General features: G+C 38.3%; 1 protein-coding gene across 7 annotated transcripts in view; it reads right to left on the bottom strand.

Annotated features, from left to right (window-relative positions):
• Positions 1-16,746, bottom strand: part of LHFPL2 (LHFPL tetraspan subfamily member 2) — a 130,881-nt gene that overhangs the window by 78,969 nt on the left and 35,166 nt on the right. Inside the window, exon 1 of one of the 7 annotated variants that reach the window (XM_072030723.1) lies at positions 9,985-10,008. The exons of 4 other annotated variants lie outside the window; for them this stretch is intronic. The gene's annotated coding sequence lies outside the window, so the exon portion shown is untranslated. Of the gene's footprint in view, positions 1-2,069; positions 2,271-2,943; positions 3,008-9,984; positions 10,009-16,746 lie in introns of those variants that run through there. 2 more of the 7 variants (XM_027447125.3, XM_005008960.6) reach the window with 2 other exon arrangements.

Here is a 16,746-nt window from a genome sequence, read left to right as displayed (position 1 = left end):
AGCTTCTTGACAGCAATTTTGGGGAATCTTACACTGTTAGTGATGCAGCTGTCATCCTTCTGCCTATGTGGAAGGACAACCTTGTTCAAAACTTCTTTTAAACAATAACTTTGGAGGGATTTTTTTTCCATTTGTAACACGGATGATCTGAAACAAGGATGATCTGAAGTGAAAAAAAATAATTTAAACAAATTAATAATAAAACTAAAATGGGAAGCAAAAAGAATGGAGGTGGAAGAATATTTTAATAACTCTTGAGGATAATAAAGGAGCAACCTTCCTTCTCTAATTTCCAATTTTGTTAATGCTTATATAAAACAAGTTGAATATTTTTGTCTACATTTGAAAAAAGCTCATTATAAAAGACAGAATGCTAAGGGTGCTTAATACTCTTAGATGAAACGTTAAAAAAAAAAAAAGAAAGAGAGACCTGTGCAGGAAAGCTGTGAAGCCAACAATGAGACCAAATAAAATTTCTATATTCCTACAGAATAAAAACAAAGCAAAACAAAAAGTTTTCATGGCAACTTTCAGTGTCCTATTTATCAACTGTTTCAGTGTCCTATTTATCAACTGATCAAGTATGTCTCTAAAATCATCATTAACATAAATAACAATATGAAAGGAACATATATTTAAGGCTCAGGAGTAAGAAAACAATAAATTCCTTCTAGTACTTTTGAATATAGTTGAATACAGCTCTTTCATAGTGCAGCTGTGCACTATGTGCACATAGTGCAGATGAAGGGCACTCCTTAAAAGAGAAGGGAAGAAAAAAATACCTTTAGTCCCTTATAGTTTACTTATTTTATTTATAGGTTGTGCAAATTACTACCACTTAATGCAAAGCATTAACTCCTAAGGGAAAGCATGAAGGACACATTTCCTTCACTTAAGCATTGGGGTTAGTAATATGTTTACATTGCCCCAAACAGCTTTTAAATTCAACTATTCCACCCCATTTTACAAAAAGAAATATATTCGTGTATTCAGTCAAAAGAATATCTGTAAATTAAGAGTATTTTCCTGGTTCAACACAATGCTAATGGGATTTCCATTTGTTTCCTGTCTGAATTTTAAGGAAGGACTTTTTTTCTGATAAACGCATCTTTCTTATTTCTGCAAATTACAAAAAAAAAAAAAAAAAAAAAAAGTTAAGGAATTATATTTGCCAGACCCTCACCCAAGTGAGTGACAGGAGCTTTATTCACAGACCTGCACACCACAAAAAAAACCATCTTGCTGAACATTCTTATGTGCATATAGCTCGTTTCATAGGTTGTGGAGTTTAACCTAACGTTGAGTATTTTCATTTTCTTTCTTCCCAAATTCACAGACACATGAACAATACCCTGGCCACTGAAACCAATCACAACCAACCACTGCAGTGGCTTCAAAAAGTCCTTTTCTACTGTTTAAGGCCACAAGAAGAGTCTCCAGAGCAGTGGTAATCTCCACGCTTTTCTTGAGAGCCAAGAGCTTGAGCTCTCCTCTCTGGCCAGGAAAGGTGGGACAACCTGAACCACCTCGCAGTGAGAAACACATCTACTTTTCACTTCATGGCTAAGTGCCCTAACAACTTGGTTGTCACACAGGGAGCAGGACAGCATCTTACTACTCCAATAATTTTGTATTTCCTTTTGTTTTGGTTTGTTTTTTTTGGGGGGGTAGGGAAGAGAGTGCTTCCGTTTATCTGCAGGAAAAGACTCTAGCGTGGACATGCCTCCTGAGAAGTGTGAAACATCCACCGGGGACAGGTTTCTGCCCAGAACACCATCCTTGCCATTTATAGTTTGCTTCTTAGGAATATGATGCTGCTGAAACACACCCACACAGTTTCATCCAGCATTTTTACATCTTCACTCTCTGAAGCTTTTTAGAGCTTCAAATGTACATTTTTAAGGCTTAATTTAAAAATAATTTAAATGTGTTCTAGTTTCACACTGACACTGAAGCCTATAAGGGCCCATAAAGGCAGCTTCCTGCCTCAGTTCCCTCTTCCCCCCCATACTTCAAAATGCTTGGGGACCCGATCAGAAATCTCTACATGACCAAGATTTCCAGCTCACCTCTCAGTGCTGTCTTTTCAGAAGCTTTCTGTTCACACTGCCACTAGCCTCCTTCAGCCACTTTCAGCTACAGCATCAGCACTGCTCCCTTCAGCAGTTCGTTGCTTCATTGTTTTCTCCCCACACTGTTATATCTTCCTCCATGACCCATTCCACCCCTGTTTTCAAAGGGCTGTGACAAGGTCTCTTATCTTGGTTCCTTTTCCTGTGGAAATTAAAATTTCTTGAAACATTACTCTTCCACACAGCAGCTGAGGAAAACTGGTTTTTATCTAGCGTGCAGTTCTTCCTCAGTTCTGCTTACTGGAAGCCACAGGATTTGATTGAGACAGATGGGCTGGATCATCCACCCCAGACCCCTCACTGAAAGCACACACAGGAAAGGAGCGTAGAAAGAGTTACAAGGATGCGGAGAGCTTACAAGCAGCATGAGTTTTCTTAGAAAATCTGTTAATTGCACATAGACAAATTCCCCAAATCATTCCAGGCATATTGTATATATAAGCATTACTGGCCGATTTTAAATCTTTTCCAAAATATATCCAACAGCTTAATGGTCTCAAGATTACACTAAGATGAGAGAAGGTACTTCTGGCTCTTCTTATTTTCATAGTGAAGTTTTAACCCCTGTGCAAATGGATGTTCAGAAAACAAAGGGTCTGGCTAAAGCCCACGTTTTTGAGTATTATTTTTAGCTTTCTTGACGCTGAAGGAATTCACTACAGGCTCTCTATGGTATGGAACAACGTTCCCACCAGTCTCTCTGTTACAAATTAATGAAAAGCTGGCTACTCATTCTCTGCCTAAAGGCATCTACCATGCATCATAAACTTCAGTCATGGGCACTGAAGAACAGATCAGTGTACAGCCTCACCGTAATAATCCAGCTGAAGCTCTCTGCTTAACATTCCTTGCAGCAAGATGACCTCCTGAGCCTTCTAATACAATTAATTCTCCTGTCCTCTCCTCCTCTCCCATTGCCAGACTTCTCCAAAAGTGCCATGTATGCAGAAAAAATAGAGAAGTTCCTTGTTCCTCTTTAAAGCACAGGACAGTCACGTTTTTAACTGCCACACTCTACAAAAATATAATGTTGAGTTTGAAATAAAGATCAAGAACTAAGTATTTGCAAAATTGTATCAAAAGGACTCAGTGGTGATCTCTGCATTAAAAGCCCTGCCCTAAACAAGACCTATAAAGCACTTTAACTGTGTACTTTGGAACAATGCCTAGAAACAAGGCTACAAAGAGCCCCTCCACACCCAAACCAATGCTCTTCCACTGATATTTTACAGCAAAGCAAATATAAAATGATAATAAAAATCACTTAGCTATGAAAGGAAAAAAGTAACCGTAAACAATAACAAAAGTGCTGTATATTCAAAGTAAGATTTTTAAAAGTGATAAGCACTTGCTTAGTTCAATTGCTCCTGCTAGTATCAGTAGCATAGTTTTAAACTATTACTGACTGCTACAGAACAATTCAATTTTGAAGCACTAAAAATGTTTAATTACAGTTTTAATGCTACTCTAAATTTGATCTATTGGGCATACAAACCTTGCCAGTCAGAATTCTCAGTTTCTAAGTAAAAGGGACGTTTAACAATTCAAAGAAGGAAGGAGCCAAGGAATTGTAACAACGTAACTTAACCACTGTGTGAGTTACTAGATAATAGCACAAGTGCAATCACTTGTACTACTTTGAAAACCACGTTTTAAGTCATCATTTATGACCATTCTGTTAGAAAGCATTAGCCTGCTTGCCAAAACTTGTAGTTTGCTTTCAACTTCTGTAACTCAAAACAACACTGACAAAGATGCAGGGGAAACACCCATAAAATATTTCCCCTTAATTTTAGGCTCAATTATTCACAGCAGGCCACGTATTGGCCCAACTCCTTTCACTTGCTGACCTGGTCTTTATTCTGCTTTCCAGCAGACTTTCCTGTCCACTTTTTAAATTCTGTATGGCATGCAGCTCCAAGTAACATTTAGTAGAGAATGACATGGTCTAGTGCAAACTTCTGTTGTGGAGCTGCAAACTGCACATGTGTCTTATTCTCCACGCAAGCTAGCAGGCAGTAAGGAAAACCACACCATCCATTGGATCCTTTTCACTGCTTAAGCTCTCCATACAATATATGAAAAAAAAAAAAATCAAACAAAACAAAGATACATATTTCACCAACTTTTGGAGGAGTGAAGTCTGAATTATTTTAATTAAAATTTACAGTGTGTTTGGCTGCTAATGGAAAGCTTGCATCTAAAATAAACCCTTATATGGTAAAGAATTCCTCAGCTATGGAAAACTAATTAAAGTAGTTCCATAAGCTCTTGCTAATAATGAAACTTATTTTTGTCAGATTTGTCTTTTGCAGTTTATCAAGACTTCTGACAGCATATTTTATAGTCTCTCCTGCACTTGGCCACCTATTTCTGTAAAATGCAAAGGTACCCTGCTAGTGTTGACAAGTCTGCCTTTCTGTCAATGGCTGTAATCAACCATATGAATGAAAAATTAGAGAGAGAAGCACTTAGAGAAGCCAGTCCAGAAAACTAACAGCTCATGGAGGTAAATGCCTTATAACGAGGCTGTATAAAAGACACTTACATAGCAGGTAGGGATATGTGCTAAACACACTTGTTAATTCTTAATATCACAGAGTACGGTTTCCTCCTAATGCAGGAATGAACAGGACTGAGACATTTTTGTTTGGGCCACGTCCCACCAGCCTCGCTGCTGACTTTCTACCACCACCTCACATTCAAGACATTCATGTTTAGCAGAGATCTACTCACTTTTCACTAATCCTGCACACTGCATAGCACTACTATACATTGTAAACCCCCAAAGCCATACACGCACTGTCCTTTCTGCTACTGTTTGCTCCATATAACCTCACTCCCCTGTGCAAGGCCAAAAGGGTACAGCATAGCCAAAAGGGGAGTAACACTGTGTTTGATACACTGCAGACAGGCACATATTGCTGGCTAATGGGCAAGAAAGCCGTAAAATTGGACTGACAGGGTTTTGGGAAAGATTCTGCTTAACAAACTTTGCTCAACAAACTTGGGTCATGATTTGGATCCAATTCATAACCAGGTATAGATGGATGATTTACTTTGGAAACAAAACCAGGTGTTTGTTACTTTACATTCTGAAATAATTCTGTTCCTATTTAACTGAAATTTTACTTAACATCTTGTTTCTCAGACACATGAGCTGTTTATCAACATATTTATTAAAGTAAGATGCTGTAATAAGATTGCCTTCAGTGTTCTCAAATCTTTATATAAAATAAAAGGAGAAACCATACAAATATACCTATTACAAGTGTATTGCAATGACTATGTACAGCATACAAAGAGAGGAACTTAAATAATATACTACTCATGGAAGTTTTCATTTTCAGAAATACGCTGGTCCTTCTTAATTTATAGGTGTAATCTGTAATTCATAATAATTGCAAACAGGCATTAATAGGACTTCACAGAAAAAGAACCTCAGTTAATTGAAGAAATATTAGCCCAGTTTTACTGGTGGGAAAGTAAAAAACTATAGTGCCTTGGCCACCAGCAGTGCTTTCACAGTGTTGTGAGACTGACTGGAGCCCTGTCAAACTTTCCAATGCCAAACAGACTTGAAGTCTTCAGCAAAGAAGAAAAATCATCAAGAATAAGAGCACAGAGGCTGGCAGAATGACTGATGTATGGAAAAGTCAACAAGCAACCATTTCTCACTGAAAACAAAACAAAACAAAACAAAACAAACAAAAAAAAAACAACCCCCACACTAGAGGGCAGCCGATGAAGTGGTAAATCTGAAACGAAATGTTTGTTCTTCACAACCCATAATACTTAAGTTAGTGAATCATTGCACCAAGACTCTGGACACCCACAAAGCATAAATGGGCTCAAAAAAGAACTACATGTAAATTCTCAAATGGCGGACATTCTACTGCTTATTTAAACCAAACATGCTTGTGTGCAACTTTCAGCTAAGGCAGTCCCTAAAACACTAATTAAGGGACCCAACCATGGGAAAGACTCACTATACTTAATGCACTTTTTACATTTTTCTCCCAAAGCACCTTTACTGGCTGCCTTCCATGAGAACATTGAGCTAAAAGGACACTTGGTCTGACCAGAATACAGCTTTTCTTCTTTTCTCATGAAGTACTGGAAAAAATGCCAAATAAAGGCAGACAAACCAACATGCACAAAATGTACAGAGACATTAGAGTGTTATTCCCCTCCCATTCAATCCTCCTCCCCTTCACAAGAAGCATTAATTACTATTTCTGCAAACAACCTGATATAATGTATGACAACAGATTTGGACATTTGTATAAGTATTGTGAGAAACAAAAATTACAGATGAGAAAAATGATTTTACTTCTTTCATATCTGTGATTTTATTCACTGCTGAGAAACAAGCCATGATCCACAGCTAGCTCTCAAACAGGAAAACAAATTAGGTACAACCAGATATAAAGACTGAGGTTGCTTTCTGCAAAGAGGTTAAATACCAGTGCACTTTTAGAATGCTGTTCCAGAAATCAAGACTGGACAGGTGGATCTCATCTCCGGAGTGTTCCAGTGCAGCGCAATGATCTTACTCAGTCCAGGGTAGAAGTCGTTTAGACCAAAATTTCTGCTACCTTCTTGTCTTAAATGTTACTTTTTTTTTTTACTTTTTTGTTTGTTTGTTTGTTTGTTTTCAGTTAACCATTACATTTCCATCAAAATCTGCATCACTTCAGTTTTATCTAGAATTTTGGTCAAATCAAGTCTGCTGAAGGAATAGAGCACCTCACTACTCTCTGACATAGTATTTCCCAAATATATATAAAAAACAGTCATTCCTCTGAGACTAGCTCTTGTTTCAGAAGCCAGTTTGCTTTTTTTTTCCTTGAATCAAATTGCACCTACACGAGTAGAATCACAAATGGAACCAGAAAAGACTTCAGAAGATCATCTTATCTAATACTTACTGTGAGATACAAGCAAATATAGATAGTTCCTCCATGAAAATATTTGGTGTCTCATGTCTCACCAGTTTCTGGATATCTCTCTCATTTCGAAGGCTATTTCACAACATCTTTAAGTCATCTATTCAACAACTAACTTACACATGTGTTATTGAGAATATGAGAGCTAAACCACATCATAAATGCAGGGTATCAATCAGCTGCCACAGAAATTTGTATACCTTAGACAGTTCTTATCTTTCTATTATCCACTCCAAGTCATACTATCTCCCACTAGAGAAAGCAGAAAAAATAGTAGTATCTCATAGAATAGAATAAAATCATAGAATACCCCAGGTTGGAAGGGACCCATAACGACCATGGAGTCCAACTCCTGGCACCACACAGGTCTACCCAAAATTTTAGACTACATGATTAAGTGCACAGTCCAAACACTTCTTAAACTCCAACAGGCTTGGTGTAGTGACTATGTCCCAGGGGAGCCTGTTCCAGTGTGTGACCACCCTCTTGGTGAAGAACCTCTTCCTGATGTCTAGCCTAAATCTCCCTTGCCTCAGCTTGACAACATTTCCCTGGGTCCTATCACTCGTGACTAAGGATAATAGGTCGGCGCCTTCCCCTTCACTCCCTCTCATGAGGGAGCTGTAGACACAATGAGGTCTCCTCTCAGCCTCCTCTTCTCCAGGCTGAACAGGCCAAGTGACCTCAGCCACTCCTCATATGTCTTCCCCTCTAGGCCCTTCACCATCTTCATCGCCCTCCTCTGGACACTCTCCAACAGTTTTACATCCTTTTTTTACCGTGTTGCCCAGAACTGCACACAGTACTCGAGATGAGGCCACACTGGCGCAGAGTAGAGCAGGACAATCCTTTCCCTCGACTGACTAGCGATGCTGTGCTTGATACACCCCAGGATGCGGTTACCCTTCCTGGCTGCCAGGGCACACTGCTGGCTCATATTCACCTTGCTGTCAACCACAACCCCCAGATCCCTCTCTGTGGGGCTGCTCTCCAGAATCTCATCACCCAGTCTGTACATATAGCCAGGGTTGCCCCATCCCAGGTGCAGGACCGAGCACTTGCTCTTGTTAAATTTCATGTGGTTGGTAATTACCCAGCTCTCCAATCTGTCCAGATCTGTCTGCAAGGCCTTTCCACCCTCAGCTGAGTCCACAACTCCTCCAAGTTTATTGTCATTGGCAAATTTGCTCAAAACAACTTCTAGTCCTACATCCAAATAGTTTATAAAAACATTGAGGAGGATTGGCCCTAACATGGAGCCTTGGAGGACCCCACTAGTGACCATCTCCTACAAAGCCTTTCACTTCCCATGAGATGTGTCTCCTACAACCCTCAGTGAGATGAAACAGTCACTTCCTTCAAATTTTTCTTGGTTTTTCAAAGCACTTTGTTACAGATGCTTTCTTAAAACACTCTCAAAATGTTTGTGTCCTTTAAAAAGAAAAAAAGAAAAAGAAAAAAGCTAGTAACCCTAAAATATATACAATACTGTGTATGAGATATCACCAGTGATGAGAAAAATGGCTACTGCCCTTCTTGCATGTGACATTCCCTGTTCATACATCCTGGGTGCTATTTGTCATTCAATCATAAACCCCAGGTTTTCTTTGGCTACGCTATTTTAGGTTTCAACTCTTCTTTCAAAAATTGTGCAAACCATACCAACTTGTGCTCACCTTTTGGAATTTCAGTTTGCATTTGGATAGCCTTTAGGCTCTCTCTCCAAATTATCAGGATGGTGGCTTTTCAAACAACACTTTTCCACATGAGAAACCATTAAATATTCTAGTGGAGGCACAGTACCATGTGTGAATTTTGGCTTAGTCAAAATAAGCTTATTTTGTGAGTTACCCTTCTCTACACCTTGTAAGCAATCATTGGATTCACTTCATTTGGAGATCACAGCTTGCAAATCATTTTTTGTCATCATTCAGAATTTATCTTAAATTTCCACCATGCTAATGCAACACCCTAGCTTGCTGCTGTTAACAAACACATTCTGTGTATTCTGCTAGTCAACTGCCTAAATAAAATACAGATCACCAAACAGAAAACACACTGACCTATATGAAATGCCCTCTTAGCTGTAAGTAATCCATCAATACTATACTTGGAGACCTTTTCTCAACCATCATAGTGACTTCACGTGGAGTTCCTTAGCCATGAGATAGCACAAAGAATATCATGTGCAGTCACTGCACGAAAAAAAAAATAACAATGTCAAGATACCTCATCCATCTACTGAACTTTTAATCTACAAAGCCAGCTACACTGCCAAGGAAGGAAATTAAAATTGTCTGTCACCGTTTGTTTTTGATAAATATATGCTGGATACTTATAAATTTTAATCTCCCAGAGGTGCTTACAAAGCAACTGTCTAATAACTTGTTAAAAAATGTGCAGGGATAAAGGTTTTGCTCACTGGCTTATAATTTTCCCTTCTCTTAAGATTTTACTGACTGTCTTATAATTCCCTTCTTTTTGCCAATCACATTAAAAAAAAAAAAATGTATGGAGTCTAGTTCTACATTTGCTCTTCTCCAATCCTCTAGAGAGTCTCCTCCTTCCATCCCAAAGACTCTCTTCAGACAAAAGAAGGATAATGCTGACTTTGGCTTGGCAACCTCCTAGGTCTTACATGAGTACGGTAAGCTATTAAAATCAGTGAAAAAGCAAGATAAATTAATCAGAGGCTTAAACAGTATGCTGAGGTCCCTGGAGAGAACAAGAGAGGAAAATGATGGGAAACGACTTTAGTAAGGGTTACTCCTGGCCATCTAGATAGAATAAAATCAGTAATTTGTTGCTTAAGGGTAATCAGTAGGTCAAACAGCTTCCAAAAATAAAACAAAATAAGGTTAGTAGAGTAAAAAATAACGTAGGCCAGTAGCCTTATTGCTTACCTTGAGAAGCATGTTAAGGGGTAATAAAACAGACTGTTTAAACAGATGTTTAACAATGCACTTCTGAATAACTCAGTAAACCCCTTTGGCCAGATTTGGGAAGCGGGGGCCTGCTTGGGTATCGCCTTCAGCCACTCTGCTGGGAAAGCGCAGGAAGCTGGTGTCTCCATCGTTCCGGTCTGAGGCAGTTACTGCTATAACGAGAGGCTATTGTACTAATGGAAATCCCCTGTTAGCTCTCAATTTCAGTCAGAACTGTCTCTTTCCTGCCAAGTTCTCCCCAGACGTGTCTCAAAAGGCCCATAGTTAGGAAATTCTCCAAGAGACTGTAAGGTAGCTCACCCTGTCAGGGACAGGAGACACAAAAAACGTTCTGACAGCTTGCCAGGAAACAGAGAGCACAAGAATACCAAAAAGGCTATTTTATTTTTTTCTTTTTAATTCTCAGTACCTGCCTTGAAGTAAATGGAAATGTCAGATTACTTAGAAAGTAAGATGAACGCTGGATCCGGCACATGAAAAAGACATTACACCTCTAACACGCATTATACATCAATCAGCTAAAGCAACCTGTTGGTACTGCCAGTGACAATGCTACCATAAATGCACTGATTTAAATATTTGTTACACTAACTTATTTAGCCTTCAAGGCACAGAAGAAAAGCATCAAAAGGTGCTTCTCTTTCTCTCCTTCTATTTTTTTTTTTCTCGTTAAAAAAAAATAAATAATAAAGACAAAGAAGTTTTTAAAGGAAAGGAAAAGCTAAGAACAAGTGAATGAAAGAGTCAAATATTATTTTCCCTGTTTATACAACACACACAATTTCTGGCAATTATGCATTCTGTTTAAATTTTCCATCAATGCTACCTGTCTTTGTGGATGTTGAGTTAGGTTAACACATGCATCGGAGCTTCAAATCTTCCTGTAGTTCAGAAAGTACAATAGTAGAGCCATTCCCTTCACCAGTACTCACTCAACAGTAAAATATCCATACTTAAAAGTTTGATCAGCTTGCAGCCTGTAATTTTACTTGTGCACAGGTACTGCACAATTCCAGCTTGCCATGTTCAACGCAATGAAGGGACTTAAGCAGTACAAAACCCCACATCAACTGTTTGCTGTCAGTATAGTAATATATCTTTATCAGACATCAGAGTGCTAGAGCCTTTAAGAGACTTACCCAAAACTCATAGTTACAGCAGTAATTATACTTTATCATTCAAGAAAGACAGGGCTGAAATCAATCATACCCTTAGCATAACATCTTAGAGTCATTCAGAAACACAGCTGGCAAGGACTGTGGATCCATGCTGGCAAAAATCATTCAGGTAAGCAGGAACCCTTTCACTGCAACTCAGATAATGCTGAAGAGGATCAAGTAATCAAGGATCAAGAGGATCAAGCTAAACATGCATATTAGCACCCAAACACACTGCTTTGAAATGCACAAATTATTTTTGACCTATGAAGTTGTATATTAGCAGAAAGAAATGATTTTCCACAGAAAACGGCAAATGAAGGAATTAGATTTGACAACCTCTTTCTAGTTTAAGAGAAAGACAGAATCACCAACTTGCTGACTCAGCCTAATGCTCTGGAAGCGATACACTTCCACCAATGCTTTGCCACACATCCAGGTACACAACATGCTGAAACCATGAGAAAAGACAAGTCAAATATTTAACTAAATAGCTGGCTTTCCCATCAATTAATAACATAGATCTACTATTAATGTGACAATAAAACATCCTGGAAAAGAAAGATGGTGCCTTGACCCACAGCCCACTTCATGTTTTCCTCTTTTACAATATATAGCTCTTCATTAGGTATTTGTTTGTACAGAGCTTAAATAAACACTTTGTTTAAACAGACCCTTCACTCCAGAAGGATGGTTCATAGCTCTCAGTTTAAACAATTACAGTAGTGCATACTTTACCAATGGATTGCCTTAGCGATTCACAGACTTGCAGAGGAAGCATTATAGAAGCAAAAACTTCAGTGTTTAAACTAAACAAATGCAAACTGAGAAGTATGCATCAGCATCCAGTTTTGCTTTGTAACAACTATCCCAGTTGATCTGGTAGTACTTTTTCTTTAGAAGTTCCAAGAGTAGTGCTCATTCCATCTCCTTTTTTAATGCTAGGATCATTTAGTTCAAGACAGAAACATATTTACTTGGATTGAACATAGATGAATGTATTATTAAGACTTAGCCACAAAAGCCCTGTTTTCATATACATACAATATTTTCATTAACCCAATTATCATACATATACATGCTACATATGAAGTAAAGCAAACTCAGAAAACTAATCAATATAAACACAACATGTATTTCTGAATTATATACTTTCCCTTCTCAAACTGTTAATAAATTCTGTCTTCATCATCATTCTTTTTATTTAGGATCCAGATTTTCAGCATTGATTGGTTATGTAAATACTTTAGAATAGCACCATAATTTTTTATGTTTTTATCTCAGTCAAAGGAGACCATATACATGTGCTGAACATGTTACTTCCTCACATAAATAAACCAAAAGCCAATAGCTCCCCTTCAGAAAAAAAATAATCTGTATTCAAAAAGAAGATAGAAATATACTTTTGATGATTTCACAATACAGACTGGCACCATATGTTTCATTTGTTGCTTTTTTTTTCCCCCATTTTTGTTTTTCTTCCCTCTTGAAGGACTAGAGAAAGCTCTATTATGCATGAATTCTGAAAGCACGAGTCAGCCAAAAGTCACAAATCTCTCAGAATAGACACATCCATCTGTCATTTCACAGCAGGAGAACAATAGCAGCTTCAATATAGACACAACAGCTCACACAGTCCTCATACAGCCAGACAGAAAATCTGCCTTAGCTGATTGCTAGCTGCCTTTGAAACTCCAGACAGATGTTCCTGTGTAACACCAGGATCAATTTCTCCTCTCTTGTTTCTGTATTTTCAAATTCCTCATTTGTTCATAGCAACCAAAACATAGTCAGTTTACTGCATGTAATCTTTACAGAGCATTGGGAAAACCAGATTCCAGAAGCATAAGCACTCAAAGCACAAAAGCACAGAGTACACTGCTCTTTAAGCTCAATATTTTTTACTGCTGGGGACTAATTAAAAGCAGACAATCTACAAAAGTTGGACAAAGACTACTAGTATTCTTACAAAAATTTTCTAGGTCTATGCTTGGCAGCCTCCAGTGATCTTCACCATATTTATTTATTTTTAAGAGATGACATACCGCATTGCTTTTCCACTGCCCAATATTCAACTTTTTTTTTAAATTATTTGATATATATGCAAAACAAAAGCTCTAGATGGAAAATGAATTATCTGTAAATACCCCAATTTATTCTTTGAATGATTAAGCAGGATAATTGGTAGAGCATCAGTTGTAGTTCATTTTGAAAAAAAGTACCAATTTACACATCTAGAAATAATCTTACCAGGCCCATCTGCAGAATCTTCATTTCAGTAGTATATGTGGATGTTGTTTTTTCCCTGACAGCCAGTCTCATTGAGTTTTGTTTACGCAAATTTGTGAAGTCGGCTCCTTCACAGTTCCCACACTTCTCAAAAGTAAACAGATGGATGCCTTTAAACAACAGGATAGTGACCATGTCATGTGCCCTGCTGTAAAGTTTTCCTCACTGAGAATAAGCCTCTAAAGCAAGTCTGGCTACCAGCAGTTGAGGAGATGCTGTGAAAATGTACACCTTGGAGCAACTTCAGAAGTCAATGGTTGGATTTAAAACTAAGCAAAAAACCCTCCAGCCTACAAGATGGAGGCTGACACATCACCATTTAGTTCAAAACTGATACCATCTGCATTTCCTCTTTTCAAGGGCCACAAGAATGAGAATGGTGGTGGTCTAGGAAAACAGAAAAATTAAGGAAGCTTTGGAAGCAGGAATAAAATATTCTAAAGATAAAGACAGAAAATAATTATATGTAAATTACTGATAAAAAACATACTTTGTATAATCTTGAATTCCAAGGTTTCGTATCAAAAACTTATCCATCCCTCTCAAATATCTCTGAAAACTTCCAGGCCCTGGATGTAAAGTTCTCCTTACTGAAACCATCCCACTTTTTGAAGTTATAAAAGAAACTTACTTTCTTTTGACATCCCACAAAGAGTCAAATCCCACTTAACCAGCAAAGGCAATTAATCATGCATTAACTGTTCCTCCTTTAAAGTTTGCTGGATGGGGACAGTATATAGAACTTCAATAAGGATTATCTCAAATCCCAAAACAGAGTATGACAGAGCAGAGGTAAAAAAGGCACAGAAAACTCTTTTACAGGGGGATTTGTTTTGGTTTGGTTTTGGATGTCAGAAGTTGTTTGCTTTCTCATCTGTGTAGAAGCCTAGAATAGCCTGAAGCCATGGATAGCACAGACTGAACAGAAGTAAGAGTGCAGCTGGAAAAGTCAAAAGGTAACAGCAAATCCAGTTCCTCACTGATAACCACCAAAATTAAGCCTGCCACAAAGGAAAATAAAAATGAAAAGCCTGCTTGTCACTTGTCTCTGAATCTGTTGATGCAGTTGGTCACCTTTGTTGTGCTTCATGCCATTCTGGAAAGCTGTATCATACTATAACGTACCCTACATCATCCGGTAAAAGGTGATTTCCTAAACTGCAGATTACTTTTAGCAAACCTTTAATTCATTCATCTTTCTGCAATGCAGGCTATGTTCTACCTAGAAACAAATTCATACTCCAAGAGGACCATTCCACTGTTTAGACAGGTAACTAAGGAGAGTCTATGCAAACTTATCCTATAAAGAAAACAAAGTTAGGGGTAAACAATACAGTTCTTCTTTTTTCCTTACATAAACATGCACAGATCCATTTGAATGGGACTCATATTTTCAGGAAGCAGAGGACAGAATTAGTCTTCAGGTGTGGACATACAGCACATGGCAAACCAACATCATCCTCCTTTGTCTGCTCTTCACCGGTTTTCTGCCTCTCCTGTGCTTCTACAGAAATTAGATAAAATATCTGCAACACACTGGGGATCGAGACTGAAAAGCGAATGTGCACAACACTGAACTCGTGCTTGAATAAGGATCTAGTTGTCTGTCAAGTTGTACAACTGTTCTGGGCAGAAAGCTTCTAAGGACAATATTGATATTAAAATGAAGACAGAAGAGGTTTTGAGTTAATATAATAGAGTGAATGGGCATGACAGTTACAAAAAATGGTATTATGATTAAGAAACATTTATTTTTTCCTACAAAAGTGCTCAAAATCAAATAAAATCTCCCAGTGGAGATGTACTAGATCTCTAGATACAGCAAGACATTTTAATATAGTGTTGGGAGAAATGAAGTCCAAATCTATAAACAGCAGGGTTGGAATATGTGCCTTAAGGAAACATTTCATGTTGGGATCCTTGCAAAGAATACTCTTCTTGCATGTGCTAATATCATCAGTATTTCATCATACTTTTATCCAAAAATCTCATAAAAAGTCATTATGTTTCACATGTTTAGCACGGTATTTAACTGATGAACTTTACATAAACCAGTACACCCACTTGCTCACTTCTTTCTGGAGCCTAGTCCAGCAACATACCACATCATCCAAACACTCATTTTAAATTCACGTGAATAGCAATCTTCTATTTGAGTTCATTAGTAAACTCCATCTGCCAAGGTGCATTTGTAAGGCTTTAGTGTTTTCTTGAAAAAAAAAAGAAAAAAAAAAAAAAAGGAGAGAGAGAAAAGTGTTCCCCAGACAGAAAAGTATAGATGGTATTAGGGCTGGCTTGTAGACCTTTCTTTTATTCTGTTACAGGAGACCAATAAAAAGATGAGTTAAGTACATATATGTTAAAAACCAAAACAAATAACCAAAAATCTTATTCAAGTACAGCCTTAAAGAAAAACAAGACAGCAAAAGAACAAAACAAAACAAAACAAAAAACAACAAATAACACTTCCCACTGTAAACCACTGCACACAGCATTCATAGTTTCCAGATGCATAGAGATCGATCACAAACCTACCATCTGGGCTTACAGTGCCACTCTGGCAGCTGGCACTGTCACACAGGAGCTGATCCATTGTCCTTTGCAGGGAGTGTGGCCAGCTGGCAGAGACTGGAAGCTCTGGTTCACCTCATACAGGGGAATCGCTCTGCAGTTTTCGTTGCAAGTACCAAGATACTCACCAGTGCCACATTTGCCACACATGAACCACTCTCTTCCTGAGTATAAATAGAGGGGACCCTCAAATACCTGTACCCTCCCTGAAATGAATCAGGAAGACCCCTCCCAACATAAGTTCTGCTCTGCCACCAATAGACGAAGACATGTACAATCCCTGCAGCAGATGAGGATGTGGAAGAGAGACATCTGTAATCACTCGATCAGTAACTTAGTCACTTAGTATATCTCTGCGACACACCAAATATTTTGATAGGTCTCAGGAGGAGCTTTGTTTCTGGGGTATCACTTGCTCCTTGATGCAGACAGCAGTGTCTTCTGCCAATGTTTTTCTAAGGCGTAGCCTTGTACCTGGAAAGACTCATCTCTACACAGCCCGTGCCATGTCTCCGAGTCACTCCTCAATCCAGAGTACTACACACAGCGGCCACGGCACCACAGATCTCCTCTTTTTGCACAAAGCACTAAGATTTCCAAAAAAACAGAACAGAGTATTTTCCTCTTTCCAAAACTAACATTACTGCTACTGTAATCCTGGAAAAAAGAGATACTCGGGGGAGAATCAAACCGTAACGGCAGA

The sequence above is a fragment of the Anas platyrhynchos genome, chromosome Z, assembly GCF_047663525.1.
Source record: "Anas platyrhynchos isolate ZD024472 breed Pekin duck chromosome Z, IASCAAS_PekinDuck_T2T, whole genome shotgun sequence".
NCBI classification, from domain to species: Eukaryota; Metazoa; Chordata; class Aves; order Anseriformes; family Anatidae; genus Anas; species Anas platyrhynchos.
The sequence above is the reverse complement of the archived record's forward strand: the minus strand, read 5'-3'. Positions and strand labels throughout refer to the sequence as shown.